The following is a 20,149-nucleotide window of genomic DNA, read 5'->3' as shown; positions in this document are numbered from 1 at the left end:
GTTCTGAGGCATCAAGGGATCACCAATTTAGTATTGGAGGGCAGCGTGGAGGGTAAAAATCGTAGAGGGAGACCAAGAGATGAATACACTAAACAGATTCAGAAGGATGTAGGTTGCAGTAGACACTCGGAGATGAAAAGCTTGCACAGGATAGAGTAGCATGGAGAGCTGCATCAAACCAGTCTCAGGACTGAAGACCACAACAACAACAAGATGAAATACTTAAGAATTAATAAACAATGACAATGTTTGTTTGCGGCTACAGTTAAAATTTTATTTTTTATATGTATTCCATTGCCTGTACCGAGATATAGTCTTTAGTAGCACAATAACTCTCCTACATCATTTAATAAAACTGATGTAATACGGCCTATGTGAATCACAACACATAAGTTGAATCAAACAGTACACTAAAGAGTCTGTTGTGTCATTATTAACTATGTGCACTTCTGTTTTCCAATAAATGTCTATCTAATTTATCGTGTACAGAAAACACAGAATTCGATTCACTCCTAGTGTCAAGGAAATCAGAAAATTACACAGAAGTAAGATGTCTTGAGAACTGTATGTTGTGAGCAGTCGAAATTTAATAGCAATCATGCGTAAATTCACTTTATTTGTTTATTTATCTGATCTGATTAGGGGCACCAGGCCCTCTCTTACCTCACACCAGGACCTCACACACCCAGAAATAACGGTTAACAGTTAAGATTATGAGTAGGATGTCAGAAAGTGACAGTTGGAATCACTCAAGTCCTACAAACACCTGGGCGCAAGTATTTGTGTAAATATGGAGGTCCAGAGATGTAACACTAGCAACAAAGATCCGTATTGTGAGTGCTATAGTCTTTCCAGCTGTGATGTATGGATGTGAGACCTGGACCATTAGAAAGGCTGAACGGCGAAGAATTGACTCCTTCGAATTGTGGTGCTGGAAAAAACATTAATGCTGGGGAAGATTGAAGGAACTAGAAGAAGAGGACGTCAGAGGATGAAATGGATCGATGGCATCACAGAAGCAATGTGTTCCAACCTGGAAGGTCTACGGGAGAAAGTGCAAGACAGGAAAAAGTGGCGTGATTTGGTTCATGGGGTCACGAAGAGTCGGAACCGACTAAACGAATAAAAGAGAGAGAGAGAGAGAGATAGAGAGAGATAGAGAGAGAGAGAGAGAGAGAGAGAGATGGAGTGGAATGGTCACGTAGGCTGAGTCATAGGTAAGGCAGGTTCTAGACTTCGATACATTCTGTAGCAAATAGGACCAACAGGGGGCACTGGCCGAATACAGAGAGGGGAAGCAGAAATGGTCAAAGGTTCGTTTGACCCGTGGGAGATTGTCAGAGATGCTGAAGAAACTAAACTGGCGAACCACTGAAGATAGTAGCCCACATCCTACGACAGCGAACTTAAAAAGTTTTTTTTTTTCCTGTCTGTCTCTACAGTTTATTGCCCTCTACAGTTTCCTCTAGTACCAAGGAAGTCATTCCAAGATGTCTCAACACATATTCTATCATAATGTCCCTTCTTCTTCTGAGTGGTTTTCGTATAGTCCTTTCCTCACCAGTTAATTCGTCACTAATTCTACGAAGAACCTGCTCATTGCTTCCCTTATCAGTCCACCTAATTTTCAACATTCTTCTGTAGCACCACATTTCAAATTGTTCGATTCTCTTCTGTTCCGGTTTTCCCACAGTCCATGTTCCACTATCACCCAATGCTGTGCTCCCAGACGTACATTATCAGAAATTTCTTGCTCAGATTCAGGCCTATGTTTGATCCTAGTGCACTTCTCTTGACGAGGAATGCTCTTTTTGCCATTGTTAGTCTGTTTTTATATTTCCTCCTTGCTCCGACCGTAATGGATTATTTTGCTGCGTAGGTAGGAGAATTCCTGAACTTCGTTTACTTCCTGATTACCAATCCCGATGTTAACTTTCTCGCCGTTCTCATTTCTGCTACGTCTAATTATTTTCGTCTTCCTTCGATCTACTCTCAGTCCATATTTTGCACTCATTAGACTTCTCATTTCACTCAGTAGATCCTGTAATTCTTCTTCACTATTACTGAGGACAGCAAATGTCATCAATGAATTTTACGGTTGATATCCTTTAACCTTAAAGTTTATTTCCACTGTTGAACCTTTTATTTATTTCCTTCATTACTTCTTTGATGCACAGACTGAAAAGTAGGAACGAAAGACTATATCTGTCTTACGCCGTTTTTAATCCTTCGTCTCCCAATCTTATTTTTCCCTCTTGGTTTTGTACATATTGTACATCACCCGTTTTTCCGTAAAGATCGACCTCTTTTTCTCAGAATTTAGAACATCTTGCATCAGTTTACATTGTCGAACGCTTTTTCCACGTCGACAGATCCTGTGAACGTGTCTTGATTTTCTTTGCTCTTTCTCCCATTGTAAACCGCAATGTCAGAATTGCCCCTCTGGTGCCTTTACCTTTAAAGAACTAATAGTTATCGAAGTGTCTATGAAAGACCCGCAATCTGCATTGCTGCTGACACAGAATCGTGTTGTCAATAACACCAGATAATAGACCGGAGGGCTGAACTGCAGCGCCGTAACGAGAAATCACAGAGCTTTGATCAACGGGAAGAACCATGGTCCCAGGGGGAATGCAACTCTCGATGTTGTCACCGTGGTACAGAGATAGGCGGACGTGTTACTTACACGGACCTCCTTCAAGACGTGCCGTGACACATCAGGACCTTGCGGAACCGTAAATGGCGCCTGTTGTACCAACAAGAGGGAAGATATTACGCAGCCATAGTACCAAGCGTACCTGCATGACCATGGTAGTCTGTCGGTGGTTACTACAGTAACTGTCTGGACACTATGTTCAGCTTTAACCTCGGACGGTTCTGACTCCGCCTCTATTGGCTACAACTGATTGGCTCACTATCATGTGATTGTGGCGCCGACAGGACAACATAATTTTCGGCTGCCCACTGCGGTATCACGCGACATCGATTTCCTGCAGAGTTTTCTGCTTCGTGCACGATGACTGCCCACCAGAATGATGACGCAACTCGTAACACATGATGCTGCACTATGTAAACATACTGTCTTCGAAACCCGGCATTGCCCGGGTATTCATCTTCCCAATGTTCTTAAAAACAGCGACAAAAAATGAACCGTGTGAAATGTTGCAATTTGAATAATTAATAAAGTATGCGCCAAACGTTTAATCAGTGCTAAAAGACATTAAGAATAAAGTTTCTCTGTGTAAATAAATCTGTAAATTATGAAGAAAAGGTCATAATTTAATATAAAAATGTATTTTTTACTGTTCATATAAAGAATGTTGCTGAGAAATGTTTATATATCAAAACTTTGTAAAAGACACTCTGTAAGGCAAGGCAGTCGCCGTAATTTGTTTTGACTGTGTAAAAGCAGGAGCTGCGATCCTGTTCGCTCTGTCTCTCTCTCGTTTGTTATTGGTTGCTGTCTCATAAAATGTAAGAGTCGCTCTCATATCTGAAACTTTTGGTTAAATGATTACGCTAACGATAACAGCCGTGTTTGAATCAAGAAACCTACTTTCATCTTCCATTAATGCCACATCTCAGTTTATTATGTTGCATTTTAGAACTTTTTCAGGCTGCACCAAAGTTGCCGACGAATTATTTGGTGGCTACAGCCGAACGCTACTAGTGTTATTTCAGCGTCCCTGAGATCCTTTCTATATCCGTGCAACGTAGTTACGCAGACTGCGTAATTTTGAGATCGGTCACTGACCTCTGAACAATGCCGTCGGTCAACTTTCTGGTCGGTTTAATGGGAATCTAATGCAGGATGGCTGAATACAAATCAATTAACAAGCAAGTAACAACTTTCTATGCTCCGTTTCACCATTTCAGAAGCATTGCCACCAGCAGACCTGCTTAAAAGTTTTATAATATAACTTACTGTTTAATAATCAGTAAATGTCTTTTGGGGAATTAAATTAATTTCAATGAGGAATATTTAAAGGAGATATCAGAAATTAGCGTTCGCAGCTAATATTAATATTTCAAATTAACTTCCCCGCCTGTAAAAGATCATAATATAATGTTCTAATATTAGTAATATTATATGGGTTTGTAGTGTAATATCGAAAATATTTCCTGTCCTTGTACTCCTTAAAACAACTTTGAAATTATGAAACAACGCCTCTTCACAGTTCTATAGACGGCTATTGTTTGTCCTACAGCCATTTGCTCTTCCCAGCTGAAAGCTGTCTTGTGTCAGGGATTTCTTTAAGTTGACCCGACTATAGGAGTGTCTTACCAGTGGAAAGTAAATGTTCGAGGCCTGTTCGGAAAGTGAGGAACGACTAGTCGCCAAATGGAAACCTCAGTGAAAATCGAAAGTGTTTTATTTGCAGCAATTAGCAACATCTTCCAGCTTCTTCTCTGCATAGTCGCCTCCGATTTACACACTTGTTGTATTGCGGTAACAACTTTCCAATACCCTCATCATACCAAGCAGCCACTTGTGCTTTCTGGTAACTTTCTACGCTGGACTCCAGCTCGTTGTCTGTGCCAAAACGTTATCTTCATAGCCAGCGGTTCATGTGGGCACAGATGAAAATCGGAGGAACCAAATCTGGGCTGTACGGTGGGTGACCAAACGCTTCCCATCGAAAACACGGCAGGGCGTCGCCATTGTCCCTGCAGCGTGCGGCGGAGAACTGTCATGATTAAGGAACTGCATCACAGGTACGTTATGTGGTGATGCATGGAATCGAGCGAAATCTCTCGGCAGGCAACCTCGTGCTTAAGGCATCTTTACGTGCTGACTGCGCGTTCAGAAGCTAGCAGAGCGACGTGACGCGATCGGCGGCCATGCTAGAGACGCTGCCCCACACATCTGTGCGAAACTTCATCGGGTTTTCACTGTGGCTCCCATTTCGAGACCGCTCGTTCCTTACTTTCCCAGTACACCCTCCTACAGGCATCTCAGTGTGTATGACGTCATATCACCTTGAACTATGTCTGGTTTCTAGATATAATTTTGTAAGTACATTTAGTGAAATATTTGGATACTGTCTGCGAAATTTATTGCGAGTAACAGATTTAGACGTCATGCGCAATGCAACACTTTTTCACGCAACTCATTGTCCGTGATGTCATATTTGCTGAACTATGATAGGTAGGCGGTTCTTACTCCGACTGCGATTGTTGCCTGAGAGTGTGAGGCGTATGTGTACCCAATCTGGGTGAAATCGGTACAATTGTTTACGAGGAGATGTGGAAAACAAACACACACACACACACACACACACAAACACACACACACTTTTATAATATATAGGAATGTATAAATTTTAGCGGATGAACATATCATGATATAATTATATGCTTACAAAGAATGCATATCTGTGTGTCTGATTGTATGAGTCATTTAATTTGTAGCAGCATTTCATGTAGCCATACTTGGCTGAGTGCTCCATGTCCTGAGGTGACAAATAAAATGTAACAAAAAAAAGGAGGATATGGTGATATGTTTCAGCCCCCGAAGTACCGTGCTGTAGTTACTGTGAAGACAAGATCAGAACAATCCCAATGTTCATTGAGGCCCTTAACTAATCAGTCTTCCCGCACTCCGTACTCTGATGGAACTGCAAGAAACCCTAACATGTCGTACAGTGCTAAGTATCCTCTACCATGCACTTCACAGTAGTTTGCGCAGTATGTGTGTAGATGCAGAAGAAATCCAGGCCCGCGCTAGTCACTCATTTATTGACGTCACACACATCGATCGTTTATGCCTGGAAGTCAGACTCAGACACAAGATTTTTTAAAGATTCGAACTCCCATGCATCAAACAGCGTGATTAAGGCTTGATGGAAGTCTCTAAATATTCTCAGTATACTCTGGGTAATTCGCGTTCCATTTTAAGAAAAGTCATTCAGTATGTATGACATCATACCTCCTGAGCTATATGTCATAGAATCATACAATTTTGGAGATTAGCCATGTATGTGAATACGCTCTGCAAAATGTGTCGCCAATAGAGTTCGTAACAAAAAAGTGGTATATTAAAACGTCATACCTCATACCATAGTATTACTACATGAACCGTGAAAATATAGTACCGATGAAATTTTTATCTTTTGTTATTTTGTAGGAGGGTGTCGCCGAGAATACGTCTTGAGAATGTTTGAAGCTGTGTGTAAAGTTTTTTGCTAGACACTAACTGCTGCCATTCTCAAATACTCGATAAATATGTTCTGAGTACTTTGCGCGCCGTATGATTACGGCACCTCGAGGCATATAAACAGTCCCGAATTTTAATTCATGACTTTTTGTGTTAGACGTTTAACGTACGATTATACTCGTACCTGTTAAAGAATAGGATATTCCAGTGTTTTAAATTTTTAAATTCGGTCAATAATTGTATCAAATACTGAAAATCACATTTTCTTGGCCCCTAGAACCCATTCGATACGTATCCTGCAACGTTTTTTTATCTGTTTCGTGATATAGATAGCACAGAGACCAGTCCGTCATTCGTTTCGTCACATTTTTTATTCCTACACAGCCAACTGCTCCTGTAGTCACCGCTGTATTCCTTGTGGTTTTGCTCGCTCGATGCCTTTGCTGTTCATTTACTCAACTGAGAGTGTGTACGGCATGTCGTCCGCTGAAAGTTGTCGTGGCGGTAATGGAGTATGTTTGACTAGTTGCTGGGTCTGGAACACGCTGCATCTCCTCTGTGTAAAAGTAACCGCAACACGTGCGCGACAAGTGACTCCGGAGTGCGTGTCTCGTTTGCGAGAAGCGGAGGGCGGCCTTGTAGCGCACGGATAGTGTGTGCTGTCGTGATTCGAGAGAACCGCTGCGAAGGACCTGCGATGCGAGGCAAATATGGCGAGCGCATTAGTATTCTGCGAGGAGTCCCTACTCACAACTTCGTCGGGAGCTCACCTCGAGCACCCGGCGTAATATATGAGGGACACTAAAAAAAAAAAAGAGGGGACGGAAGTCTATAAACAGAAACTTGTAGCTCTAATATACATACACTATTAAGATGAGTCCTTTAATGAAGCTTAAAAATGGCCTACCACAGGGATCGGTGCTAGACCCTCTTCTGTTTTCCCTGAGTATTTCAGATATGTACAACATCAAAAAAATTTGGATATGCTAACAAAATGGTTCAATTGGAACCTGCGACCGTAGCGGTCGCGCGGTTCCAGACTGTAGCGCCTAGAACCGCTCGGCCACCCAGGCCGGCGGATATTCTGACAATCGGGCTCTTGCTGCGGGGCATAAAGACCTGGTCATTAGTGATTCTGTGTTGGCTGAAGAGCAACAAATTCTTCGCAAATACGCCTTAGACCGCTCGGCTAGGAAAACATCAACAAAAGAGAGAAAATCAGTACAGTGCTCATGTTTTTGTAATGCCTGATATAAATAGACCACTGGCTCGTGTAATTCCCGCATCTACTCATAATAAAACCAAAAGGCGTACACAGAAAAAAGTATTACTTTTGCAGAATAAAAGGAATTAAAATCAACTGCTGCTCTTTGTACTCAAACAGTGACATTAACGTGACCGCCGCCTACGTTCCACGTCAACATGTATACCACCCGCCGGCCGGTGTGGCTGAGCGGTTCTAGGCGCTTCAGTCTGGAACCGCGCGACCGCTACGGTCGCAGGTTCGAATCCTGCCTCGGGCATGGATGTGTGTGATGTCCTTAGGTTAGTTAGGTTTAAGTAGTTCTAAGTTCTAGGGGACTGATGACCTCAGATGTTAAGTCTCGTAGTGCTCAGAGCCATTTGAACCATTTGTATAACACCCACGCAGTGGAGAGTATATATAGCGTGCTGGGAGAGTGCGGACGACAGTGAAGTTTTTGTGGTGATACGGAGGCGTGTTATCTGACGTCCAAAAGGGCGTGATCATTGGCTTTGAGCCAAAGCTGGAAACATTTCCGAAACGGCTTCGTTTGTAAACAAATGGCTCAAAGGGCTCTGAGCACTATGGGACTTAAAATCTGAGGTCATCAGTCCCCTAGAACTTAGAACTACTTAAACCTAACTAACCTAAGGACATCACACACATCCATGCCCGAGGCAGGATTCCAACCTGCGACCGTAGCAGCAGCGCCGTTCCACACTGCAGCGCCTACAACCACTCGGCCACACCGGCCGGCGTTTGTAAACAGTTCGCGTGCCAGAGTCGTCGAAGTGTGTTGTGGATCGCAAAATGACGGTATGCAAAAGAAGCGCCGAGGAAACTGTGGCGTATCACAGGACATAGATGACGTGAACAACGGCCACGGAGATGTGTACGGGCGAATGAACGTGCAACTGTTCAGGAACTGGTCAGCAACATGAAGCAAGAGGCTAACAACAGTGTCTTCTGAACGACTGCTCATCCAAAGCTGTTGCGTATGGGCCTCCGCAAAAGACGCTTGGTTCATGCGCGCTTGCTGTGTGATGTTCATCGGCGACGTAGACCTGAATTCGGACGCCAGCTGGACGTCCGCTGAATGTCCACAGGTGGCCATTTCAGGTGAATCACGTTCCATGCCCTATCAGACTGAAACAAAACACTCTGCAACAATTGTCGGAAAGGCACAGGCCGGAGGAGGGAGGGTTATGGTCCGGAGAATCTTTTCGTGGCATTCCCTAGGTCACCTCATTTTCTGGAAAGCAGACTGGATCAACACAATGTGCATCCGTCCTTAGCACGATGTACGCCCATACACACAGCTTGTGTTTCCTCTCCACAATGGCATCTACCAGCAGAACAATGCAACGTGTCACACAGCTCTCAGCATAAATGCGTGGTTCGAAGAGTACCAGGATGAGTTTCTCTCGTACTCCCTTGGGCACCAAACTCCCCGGATTTAGACGAGATCCAGAATATGTGGGATCATCTCGATTGGGCTGTTCGCACAGTGGATCCCCAACCGAGAAACCCAGCGCAGCTGGAGTGGGCGTGGCTCCACATACCTGTCGATACTTCCCAAAACCTCATTGGCACTCTTCTTGCACGTCTAGCTCTGCATACGGTGGCTATTCAGGCTATTGAAAGGTGGTCACATTAATGTGACTAAAACTAAACTCCTCCCGAACAGGCCATGAAAGCCCAACGGTACCGACCGGCCGCCGTGTCATCCTCAGTCCACAGGCGTCACGGGATGCGGATATGGAGCGTCATGTGGTCAGCACACCGCTCTCCCGGCCGTACGTCAGTTTACGGGAGCGGAGCCGCTACTTCTCAATCAAGTAACTCCTCAGTTTGCCTCTCAAGGGCAGAGTGCACCCCGCTTGCCAACAGCGCGCGGCTGAGCGGATGGTCACCCTTCCAAGTGTACGAGATATATTGAAGGAACTGGGAGTGGAGGGGGGTGGAGGATTTTATTTATTCCTGTAACCTGCCCCAGGAAATATTTACCATTAGAGTGACTCGGGATTTACTGTTGCTAACGAAACTGGAAATGGTCATCGTTGACATCGATGGGGCACTATGCTCGATTTATCAAAGTGTGCGACACGCGTAGCATCCTGCCCGTCGGATGGCAGCGATAGCGTCTTTATTGTTCTGCTGTAGCTGTTCTAGTGTGTGAGGATTGTGTGAGCATACCTGGCGCTTCAGTTTGTCCCTCAAGGAGATACGTCGTCAGTCGATCGAGGTGTCCAGGAAATACTCGCACATTGCTGACGAGGTTGTCGAAGAAGCGGTGTGTGCTATTGCTCCATCTTACGGAAAATATCCATGCATCCGTTCAACTTCTGTGAGATGATAGACTTACAGATTAAACAGTTTCTAAACATACTGATTGTCATCAACAGTTTGGTGAAAGAACTATGTTACGATGCAGACATTAGACACTGCGCACCAGGGACCAATCTTGAGATTGTACAGCGACTAAAGAAACTACAGATGGGGCTTTTGTGTTGTATAGTGAAACATGTTGTGTCAGTTCACATACTCTGACAGGCTGAAACAGGACGCAGAGGTCCCCTGATTCCACTTCACCCAGACGCCACGGCCAAAAGTTAGCAAGCGGAAGTTCGTCTGGACGCCGTAATCCACGCACAACAGTAAATTTGCAGGTTTTTTCATAATTTTCCGATACTACGCTCTGTTAATTGTCGGCTATACAGGCAAATGACGTTGAGATTTTGTCAGACTACGCTAGAGGCTTTCCTTTACCGGTGTTACAACATTTTTTGGGTACTTACTGTTTTTATTCGCTACAGAGATCGTTTCACACCATTTTGCCACTAATAAGTTTGGCATTGCAGACTTTGCTGGATGTTTTCCAAAACACTTCCAGCCTTCAACCCTTGCACGAACAAATCTTTGTGTGACCCTACTAGTAGTAGATGCTTATAGGGACTTTTGTTGTCCAGTACGAAATGAAAATTAAAACACCTGCTATCGTCTGTTTTCCGTTTAATTTATTCACGCACACAGTTCCTTATACGATTTCCATGAACTGTGCTTAATATAACACTCGACAGTGAACACGCCCTTACTTATCGTCAGCACCCTTTTGCGTTGCATTGAACTAGCCACAGAGCACATCTGTTCCTCTCGACGTAATGGTAAAACCAAGTACTGAGACAGAACATGACGGGGAATGACATTTGCCGACATGCGACATCAACTATTTACCGCATCGAAATCATGCTTTCCAGCATTTTCCCTGATGGGCAGTTCTACTGTTCATTAATAAGACTCGCCGGCCATTGTGGCCGAGCGGTTCTAGGCGCTTCAGTCCGGAACCGCGCGACCGCTACGGTCCCAGGTTCGAATCCTACCTCGGGCATGGATGTATGTGTTGTCCTGAGGTTAGTTAGGTTTAAGTAGTTCTAAGTTCTAGGGGACTGATGATCTCAGATGTTGAGTCCCATAGCGCTCAGAGCCATTTGAACCATTAATATGACTCAACTGCACATCGGTCCTATAAGTATTTATCGCGCCAATTTTATTTTCACCAGCGCTTTTTCCAGTCCACTTTACAATTCTGGAACTCGATCTTTGAGATACAGTTCTCTGAGTGACGCGGTTTTCAGCTCATCTATACGTGTAAAACGATAGCCCTTTAAGGTTTTCTACATTTCTGGGTAAATAGAAAAGTCACATGGGCGAATATGAAGGCTGGTGCACCATTACAGTATCTCTTGTTTTTGGGCAAAAATTCACGAACAAAGAACGCAGTGTGAACAGTTGCATTATCGCGGTGCAAAAGCCGTGAATTGTTTCGTCAGATACCCGGAGTATTTTTTGGATTGTTTCTCGCTGACGGCGGAGACCTCGTAAGTAGCGCTCTTTACCGCTAGCTCGATCCTGTCGCAAGAACTCGTGGTGCACTGTCCTTAAAATCAAAGAACACAGCGAATCTGTGAGATTTGACCGCAATTACGAGTGTTTTTCGACTTGGCTATCCAGAATGCTTCTGCTGCGACGACTGAGCTTGGTTTCAACGTCATACACGTAGGCTCCCGTTTAATCGCACAATAAGTAGTCCTGCTTTTTTGATTTCTAATCCAGCAACTCCTGAGAAACTTGCATTCACCACCGTTTATATAAAAAATAAATAATCGCCGACACTACCAAAAGACACGTTACTTTTTTGACAGCTGACAACAGATTGTATATTCGGCATGACTGACACTATTCACATACTGGTCGACCACAATATTATTGCACCGGACAAAGGGGGCCTTGCGCCGGCTTATCGTGAGAGTTTACCTTAATATTTCACAAGGACACGCTGAACGACCTGACAGTATACGAACAGCTGTCTCGGAATGACTCACAGTGCGATGCTTTCTCCTTACTGACCACTGTATTTGTTTACTGTAACTTCTCCGTGCGTTTCCACAGTAGGCCAAGTGCAATAATATCTTGGTCGGGTAATACTTTTCAGATATAATTAAATGTTTCCCTGAGACATTTAAGTCTCTTCATTATCTACGACAATGATCGAAGCAGAAGATATGAATTAAAATTTGTGCTGCGGCCGGGAATCGAACCGGGATCTCCTTGCTTGCGAGGCAAAAATGCTAACCATTACATTGTAAGGGAAAATAAGCAAAAGATATGAATTGAAGTTTGTGTTGGGCAGGGCGCAACTTGGTTAGTTCGTGCATCAATGTTGACCATGGTGGTTTAATGGTTAGCGTTTCCGCCTAGCAAGCAAGAAGACCCGGGTTCGAGTCCCGGCCGGAGCACAAATTTTACTTTATTTCTTCTGCTTCGACTTTTCACATATGTTTACCAACACAGCAACACATGGTTGGTTCCGAGCACTAAGGGACTTTACATCTGTGGTCATCAGTCCCCTAGAACTTAGAACTACTTAAACCTAACTAACCTAAGGACACCACACACATCCATGCCCAAGGCAGGATTCGAACCTGCGACCGTAGCTGTCACGCGGTTCGAGACTGAAGAGCCTAGAACCGCACGGCCACACCGGCCGGCCAACAACACATGGGAACACCTGGAGGGAAGAATAAGCCCTTTTCGCGTAACAATACTGAAGAAGTTTAGAACCGGCACGTGCGATAGACAGCAGAATGGCTCTTCTGCCACCGATGTACATCTCGCATAACAACCGCGATGGCAAGGTGAGAGAAATTAAGCATCAGACGGGAGCATATACACAGCTATATTCCAGTTGCTCCTTTTGCGATAAGATCAGGAAAGGAAATGACTAGGGCTGTTAAAAGTGCCCTCTGTGAAGCGTCTGGCAGGATATGTCCTGTTGAGTGGAACTTAAGTAAATAAATTAGTGAAATCAAAGTGAACTAGAAATTAGAATATAAATGGTAAACTTGGTTTAGTTTGGAGAGTTACATACTGGCACACGGTGGGCACAACAGCAGAGCAGAAGAGACAATGACCGTGATGCCCTGACGGCTGAATCGACAGCGTCCGCTTATGTGGAACTTGCTGACTTCACGGTCATTGTCTCTTCTGCTCTGCTGTTGTGCCCGCTGTGTGCCAGTATGTAACTCTCCAAACTAAACCAAGTTTTCCATTTATATTCTAATTTCTAGTTCACTTTGATTTCACTAATTTATTTACTTAAGTACCACTCAACAGTACTGTATGTCGATTTACATGAACAGTGACTGTTTCACCCACGAGAGTGCAAATTTTCTGATAAACGAAACTGTGTTTCAGGTCGAGATTCCAACTCGTATCGGCTTCTGACGGGCAGTGATGACCCCTATCCGCCTATGACTGGACAGCTACGAGGCCAGGTAAACCATTCCAGTTACATTGATCGAGAATTTTTTATGACCATGATTAAGATATGAGTAATAAAGTGAACAAGTTAAACATTGCATCTCTAAGGATTAACAGGCACTTTAAAAGAGCTTCAGCACGATGAAATACTTATAGAAAAACGCTGTAAGATGGGTGTTGACAGAGCTTTAAATATGAGCTTTGAATATGATAAACGAAATACATATTCAAAGAGTTAAAATGAGAACTATAAGAGCTACCGGAGGATACAAAAGGAGTGAGAGGATCGATGTGGATGGATTGGTAACGAACCACAGACAGGTATTGTACAAGAAAAGCTAGGAGAAAACGGCAAGAACTAAGTAAACGACTGCACAGGTTAAGTTAAAATATCTCATGTCAAAAGTGAAAAGAACTGGTGGCAGACCAAAGAACCATGGGCGTCAAGGCGGGCAACAAACAGTGTAACGGGACGTGGCGGAGGAGGGGGGGTGGGATGGGGGTGGAGGAAAAGAGGTAGGGAAGAATAAATAAGAACCAGAGCTGTAACAGGGAAACAGCAATGGCGCTGGCAAATAGCCCACTGTCGCTGATATGACGTACCACCTCGCGCGTCGAAGACGAGAGAGCAGACACACTTCAAGAGCAATCAGCCTATGCTTGTTCATGACGTTCACAGTTCACAAAGACGGTGGATGTGATATACTTCTAGTAAACTTAACGTGTTCCACTTGTTGCGTCTATGTATTTTGTCCGAAATGCAGAGAAGACGCAGCGAGTCAGGTTTGATAGTGAGTCGACAGATGTAAATGTAACTGTATGTGTTCCCCACGGTCGTGTGTTGGGACCCTCACTGTTTATGTTGTATATTAATGTTTTGTAGAGAGATTTCATAGTATCCTCAGACTTTTCGCGTGTGATGTAGCTACCGTATCTACATCGGACTGCTGCCTGAAAAAGAGCTGCAGAAATATTCTGTCACGTACTGATAAGGTCGTGTCAGGATTGGCAGTTTGTTTATAATGTTTAAAAATAGAAAACTGTGCGTTTCACGAAACGATCCAACGAAGTACCATTTTGTTGTTGTTGTCTTCAGTCCTGAGCCTGGTTTGATGCAGCTCTCCATGCTACTCTATCCTGTGCAAGATACTTCATCTCCCAGTACCTACTGCAGCCTACATCCTTCTGAATCTGCTTAGTGTATTCATCTCTTGGTCTCCCTCTGCGATTTTTACCCTCCACGCCTCCTCTCAGAACATGTCATACAAACCGGTCCCTTCTTCTAGTCAAGTTGTGCCACAAGCTCCTGTTCTCCCCAATTCTATTCAATACCTCCTCATCCTCATTAGTTATGTGATATACCCATCTAATCTTCAGCATTCTTCTGTAGCACCACATTTCGAAAGCTTCTATTCTCATCTTGTCCAAACTATTTATCGTCCATGTTTCACTTCCATACATGGCTACACTCCATACAAATACTTTCAGAAACGACTTCCTAACACTTAAATTTATACTCGATGTTATCAAATTTCTCTTCTTCAGAAACGTTCTCCTTGCCATTGCCAGTCTACATTTTATATCTTCTCTACTTCGACCATCATCAGTTATTTTGCTCCCCAAATAGCAAAACTCCTTTAGTACTTTGTCTCATTTCCTAATCTAATTCCCTCAGCATCACCCGATTTAATTTGACTAGATTCCATTATCCTCGTTTTGCTTTTGTTGATGTTCATCTTATATCCTCCCTTCAAGACACTGTCCATTCCGTTCAGCTGCTCTTCCAAGTCCTTTGCTGTCTCTGACAGAATTACATTGTCATCGGTGAACCTCAAAATATTTATTTTTATCCATGGGTTTCAGTACCTACTCCGAATTTTTCTTTTGTTTCCTTTAGTGCTTGCTCAATATACAGATTGAATGACATCGGGGATAGGCTACAACCCTGACTCACTCCCTTCCCAACCATCATATGACACCAATATCAGTGAGTCACAATTCGAATCGGTCAACTCATGCCAATACCTGCGTGTAGCACTTTGCAGCGGTCACAGAGGCTCAGTCGTGGGCAACGCAGGTGGTCTACTTCGGTTCCTTGCTGAGATGCGTGTGCAAATCAGACTGCTTGCAAAATAGTCGTGCGACCCGTCCTAGAATATTGCTCAAGTGTGTCTGACTCGCGCCAAACAGTACTATCGGCAGGTACTGAACGTATAGACAGCACTAATAGTCGTAGGTCTCTTTGAGCCATGGAACAATGTCACAGAGATGCTGAAGGAATTGTACTGAGAGACCTTGAAGAAGAACGCAAGCGTACCGAGAAACCGACCTTACAATGTTTCGAGATTTAAATGATCACTCTAGGAATATACTACAACCCTCTACGCATCGCTCACATAAGGGTCGTGAAGACAAGGTAGAATAATTACGGCACGCACAGAACCATTCAAACAAATATTTCTCCCGCGCCCCGTACCTGAATGGAGGAGGAAGAAACTCTAATAACCGGTACATGGGACACACTCTCTGCCATGGAGTGTTGTTTGTAGGGTGTGGATATTCAGGGTGATTCCATGTTGTTACAAACTTTTAGGGACGTTGGAGAAGGGTAAATGTTTCAGTTTGAACGGACCCTGGTCCGGAAACGACGGAGTTAACAATTACGAGTGAAAATCGTTCTCACACATCTGATAGTGGAATATATATGACCCGGTACTATTATTGTTAAGATTGTTGGTACACAACTTTCGGATCAAAACAAGATAAAAATGTCCAGTAAACATAGGCCATACACTGCCTTCCTTAAAAACTGTCGGCACTTGTTCACTAGAAAAGATGTGTTTCACAGCAGCGAAGTTGAACAAATGTTCATAGTTCTTAAGGTACGCATTGTAGAGCCCGTGTTTATTGGATATTTTTTCTTGCTTTGGTTCGCAGTACCACCTCTGGAAATTAACTACTGTGCAAACTAAGCAGCAAAGTGCCGGTACATGTATTCTACTGGCAGGGGATGTTCAGATGTGTGTGAAATCTTATGGGACTTAACTGCTAAGGTCATCAGTCCCTAAGCTTACACACTACTTAACCTAAATTATGCTAAGGACAAACACACACACCCATTCCCGAGGGAGGACTCGAACCTCCGCCGGGACCAGCCCACAGTCCATGACTGCAGCGCCTCAGACCGCTCCGCTAACCCCGCGCGGCTTACTGGCAGGGGTATCACAAGGATTTTCGCTTATAACTTTCGACTAGGTCGTTTCCAGACCATGGTCAGTTTCCCCAAAGTGATACATTTGCCCTTCTCCGTCGTCCTTGAAAGTTTGCACAGTCGTAACGGAATCGTCTTATAGATGCAGAAGAGAATATCGTATCGGAAAAAAAATCCTTCGTGGAAAAAAAAGGCCACATGATTCGGTTAAAGGGAGAAAACAAAAACAATAAATCACAGAAAAAAAGTATTCAGTGGGTGTATAAACTTGAATATAAAATTCAAATATTTGCGTAGTAAATTAAAGTGAAACCAGCTATATTGTATAAAACAAGGTCTAACAGCGGTGGGCAACAAGGATGACTTTCAGTTTATTTCTGAGAAACTAAGGCTCTGAAGGTGGACCATTTAGTCTGTGAATTAGACGGCTACTAAAATTTTTAAGTATTATTAGGCTTTCTTGATTTCGTGTTTTCATTGGTATCCTGAACCAAAGATTTGGAGACTACTGTCTGTCTCATTACATATATTGCCGGATTCTACAATAGAGATAGGAAAAATTTCACTAATAAACACTAACGCGAGATATAATTATTGTGTGGTGTTGTTCACCCCAGTTTAAGCAATGATCATAAAGAAACACGTAAGATAAGACAGCGAATCAATCCTTATGATTATTGACAATATTTACGTTCCTTACGGTATTGACATATTGAGATCATTTTGCTAATTTTTGAAATCGTCGTCAAACACTTTACACAGACAATTATATTAAAGTACTTGGAAGCACGAACGCCAATTTGTTAACAGGGACGTCAGATAGGTGAAACAGAGAAATCTACTGTACCGCGAATGAACTTGGTATTCGAATGTCTTCAGGGTTATTAACGACTTTGAATCTGTATGCGTATGCTAAAAGGTAAAGAAGAATGTTATTGTATGTAAGGAAGTATTCCAAGCTGTGGAACTTCTGCTAAGATTCTCTTTGATCTTTAATAGTGTGCCGCATAGATTCCCTGTCAGACATTTTGATATTTTGTCGGAATGTACAATGCAGTCAAGCATAACTGCGCTGTACATATAAACACTAATGTCGGATTTCTGTGATTTCCCTAAATCGCTTCAGGCAAATACCATGATGGTTCCTTCTGAAGGGCAGGGCAGATTTCCCGTCCTATCCCCTCCTAAAAATGAGCTCGAAATTACGAAAAATAACTAAATCCTTAGAATCACTGCCAGTGTTTGTGTTCGGTACAAATATACAATCTGAAAGATTCATTTCACTGTCCATATGACTTAACGCCGAAGACTTTATTCAGAAACCTCCATTAAAATCTTTCTAAGAACTATCATCAATATTGTTATCAAGGGCGAGGTACAACCTAATCAGTAAGACTTCTTTTTAATGAGAATAAGCATTGAAGCATAGTGTCCTACAGTGATCAGAATTCATAACGAATATAACCGTATACTGCAGATACTAGAGGTTAAACAAAAATCTTACGTCGCATATCGAAGCCTTCTGAACTGAAAAAACTCTGTTGAGAATAGCTGCGATCGTAAATTTCCGCATTGAGAGATTCCCACCAGACGCGGTATTTCGTACGTTTCGCGAACATATGAGGCAATGTTCTGTGTCTTCAGAGACTACATTATTCTTAAAAATCAGATTCACCAAGACCGCATGTAATTCTTTCTATTGATCACCGGTTACGACAGATGTGTGCTGTCATCATTTCATCGGGTTTTGTAACACATGATCTTTACAAACATGCAAACCATGTTATTGTAAAATGACGCTACACCAGTACGTTTGTTAAGATCATAAACTTCAGTTAATAGCTCACAAGATCCGATGAGGACAGCAGAGATCTGTCCAAATTGGTAATCAACAAAAAGATTTGCAAGCGATCTCGACGAAACTGGTTCTTAAAAATAATATAACAATTTAGATCAACCGCAACAATTGACACAATTCAGACATATGTAGTCTTAGACTAATTGTAGTCTTAGACTAATTGTTATACTAGTCATGGTTTTTTAATCAGCTATTTGAAGAAAATACCGAAAAATCAACGACTATATCACTACAATCACTGTCAATATTTATAATCGGTACATATGTACAGCTTGATTACTTGATTTCGCGATTTTTAGATACTTTCGTCACATTTTAATCTGGTACTTCTTTCAACGTTATATTGATGTGGTAACGAGGGCGGGAGATAGCGAAAATATTGATACTAATTTTATTGCGAATAAGCATAAAAGCTTGATGTTCACTGGCGATCAGAGTAACGACTCTGCCTGTATCTTGTGGATGCTAGAAACTAAACGAAATCCATACCTGGTGTACGGAAGCGTTCTGAATTGCTGCACTGCTTTCGAGAATCGCTGTGGCCGTCAATTGCCGGCTGGAGCGCTTTCCCGCGGGACGCCGTCGTAGATCGGGCGCGATCGGCTTTCTCCGGCGCTGTTCGGAATGTCAGCGGCGGCGACTGGTCCTCGGCGGGTGTCGGGCGCGCGTTGTCGCGAAGTGGACGCTAACCTCTTAGGTGACGACTGCCGAGCGCCGCATCCACTTATATACCGCCACTGGCTGTCTCCCTCTCTCTCAAACACACACACACGCGATCGCAGGACTGGACCCGCGGGTCACGTGGTCCGGCGCGTCGGTGTCGCCGCACCATCATGGGCGATTTCGCCGCCGTGTACTGGCTGGCTGATTCGCCGCGGGCGCAAAACACACGACCCGACCGGCGCAAACACAAACGCCGTAACTTTGTGCGCTGCCGCGGGCGGAGTAATGGTCGAGAACTCGGCGCGCACGGCCGGCGGGAATATTTCGGAACAGGACGCAGCGCAACAACACTGACGAATCAGCTAATCACTGTTCGATCGTTACTCTTGTTTACGGCCGTGACTGAGCGGTGGCTTTGTCAACAACTCGTGAGACCTCCGTTCTTTGACCTAGTTTCGAACATCAACGCACCGTCGACGTTATCTACACCTACGCTTCCACTGCACAACCGAGTGTGCTGCGCATAGCAGAGGGTGTTTTCTCGCAACATTAGGGACTAATGTTCTCTTGTCTGTTGTTGCGGTCTTCAGTCCGAAAGTAGGTCTGATGCAGCTCTCCGTAGTACTCTATCCTGAGCGATACTCCTTATCCCCGCACAGCTGCTGCAACCAACATCCTTCTTGAATCTGCTTAGTGTATTTACTCGTGGCACTTGCCCCCCACATTTCCCTCCAACACTAAATTGGTGATCCCTTGATGTCTTAGAATGTGTCCGATCAACCGATACTTTCTTATAGTCAGGTTCTGTGACAAATTTCTTGTCTCCCCAATTCTCTTCAGCACCTCGACATTAGTTATGTGATCTACCCATCTAATCTTCAGCATTCTTTTGTAGCACCACATTGCCTGAACTTTTAATCGTCCACGTTTCACTTCCATACAAGGTTATACTCTAGACCAGGGGTTCCCAAAAAATTTTTCTCGAGGACCCCCCCCCCATCGAGCTTGATTGGTACCTTGTCATATCACAGTATCAAGTACCTAAAAGAGCCAAATTAATAGTCTTTTTATACCTTTTCTATTTTTGGTACTTAGAAAAAACATTGACATATTCGTTATTGAAAGATATAGAGCGGCCAAAACAAAAAAAATCTGTTATCATACGAAATATATTTCATATATTTTTTATTCTAATAG

General features: G+C 43.5%; 1 protein-coding gene across 1 annotated transcript in view; it reads right to left on the bottom strand.

Annotated features, from left to right (window-relative positions):
- The window catches only part of LOC124718938 (venom allergen 5.02-like), a 52,646-nt gene extending 33,672 nt beyond the window's left edge, over positions 1 to 18,974 (bottom strand). Inside the window, exon 1 of the mRNA XM_047244603.1 lies at positions 18,779 to 18,974. The gene's annotated coding sequence lies outside the window, so the exon portion shown is untranslated. The remainder of the gene's footprint in view (positions 1 to 18,778) is intronic.
- Between the last annotated feature and the right edge of the window lie 1,175 nt (positions 18,975 to 20,149).

Source organism: Schistocerca piceifrons, chromosome 10, assembly GCF_021461385.2.
Source record: "Schistocerca piceifrons isolate TAMUIC-IGC-003096 chromosome 10, iqSchPice1.1, whole genome shotgun sequence".
Lineage (NCBI taxonomy): Eukaryota > Metazoa > Arthropoda > Insecta > Orthoptera > Acrididae > Schistocerca > Schistocerca piceifrons.
The sequence above is the reverse complement of the archived record's forward strand: the minus strand, read 5'-3'. Positions and strand labels throughout refer to the sequence as shown.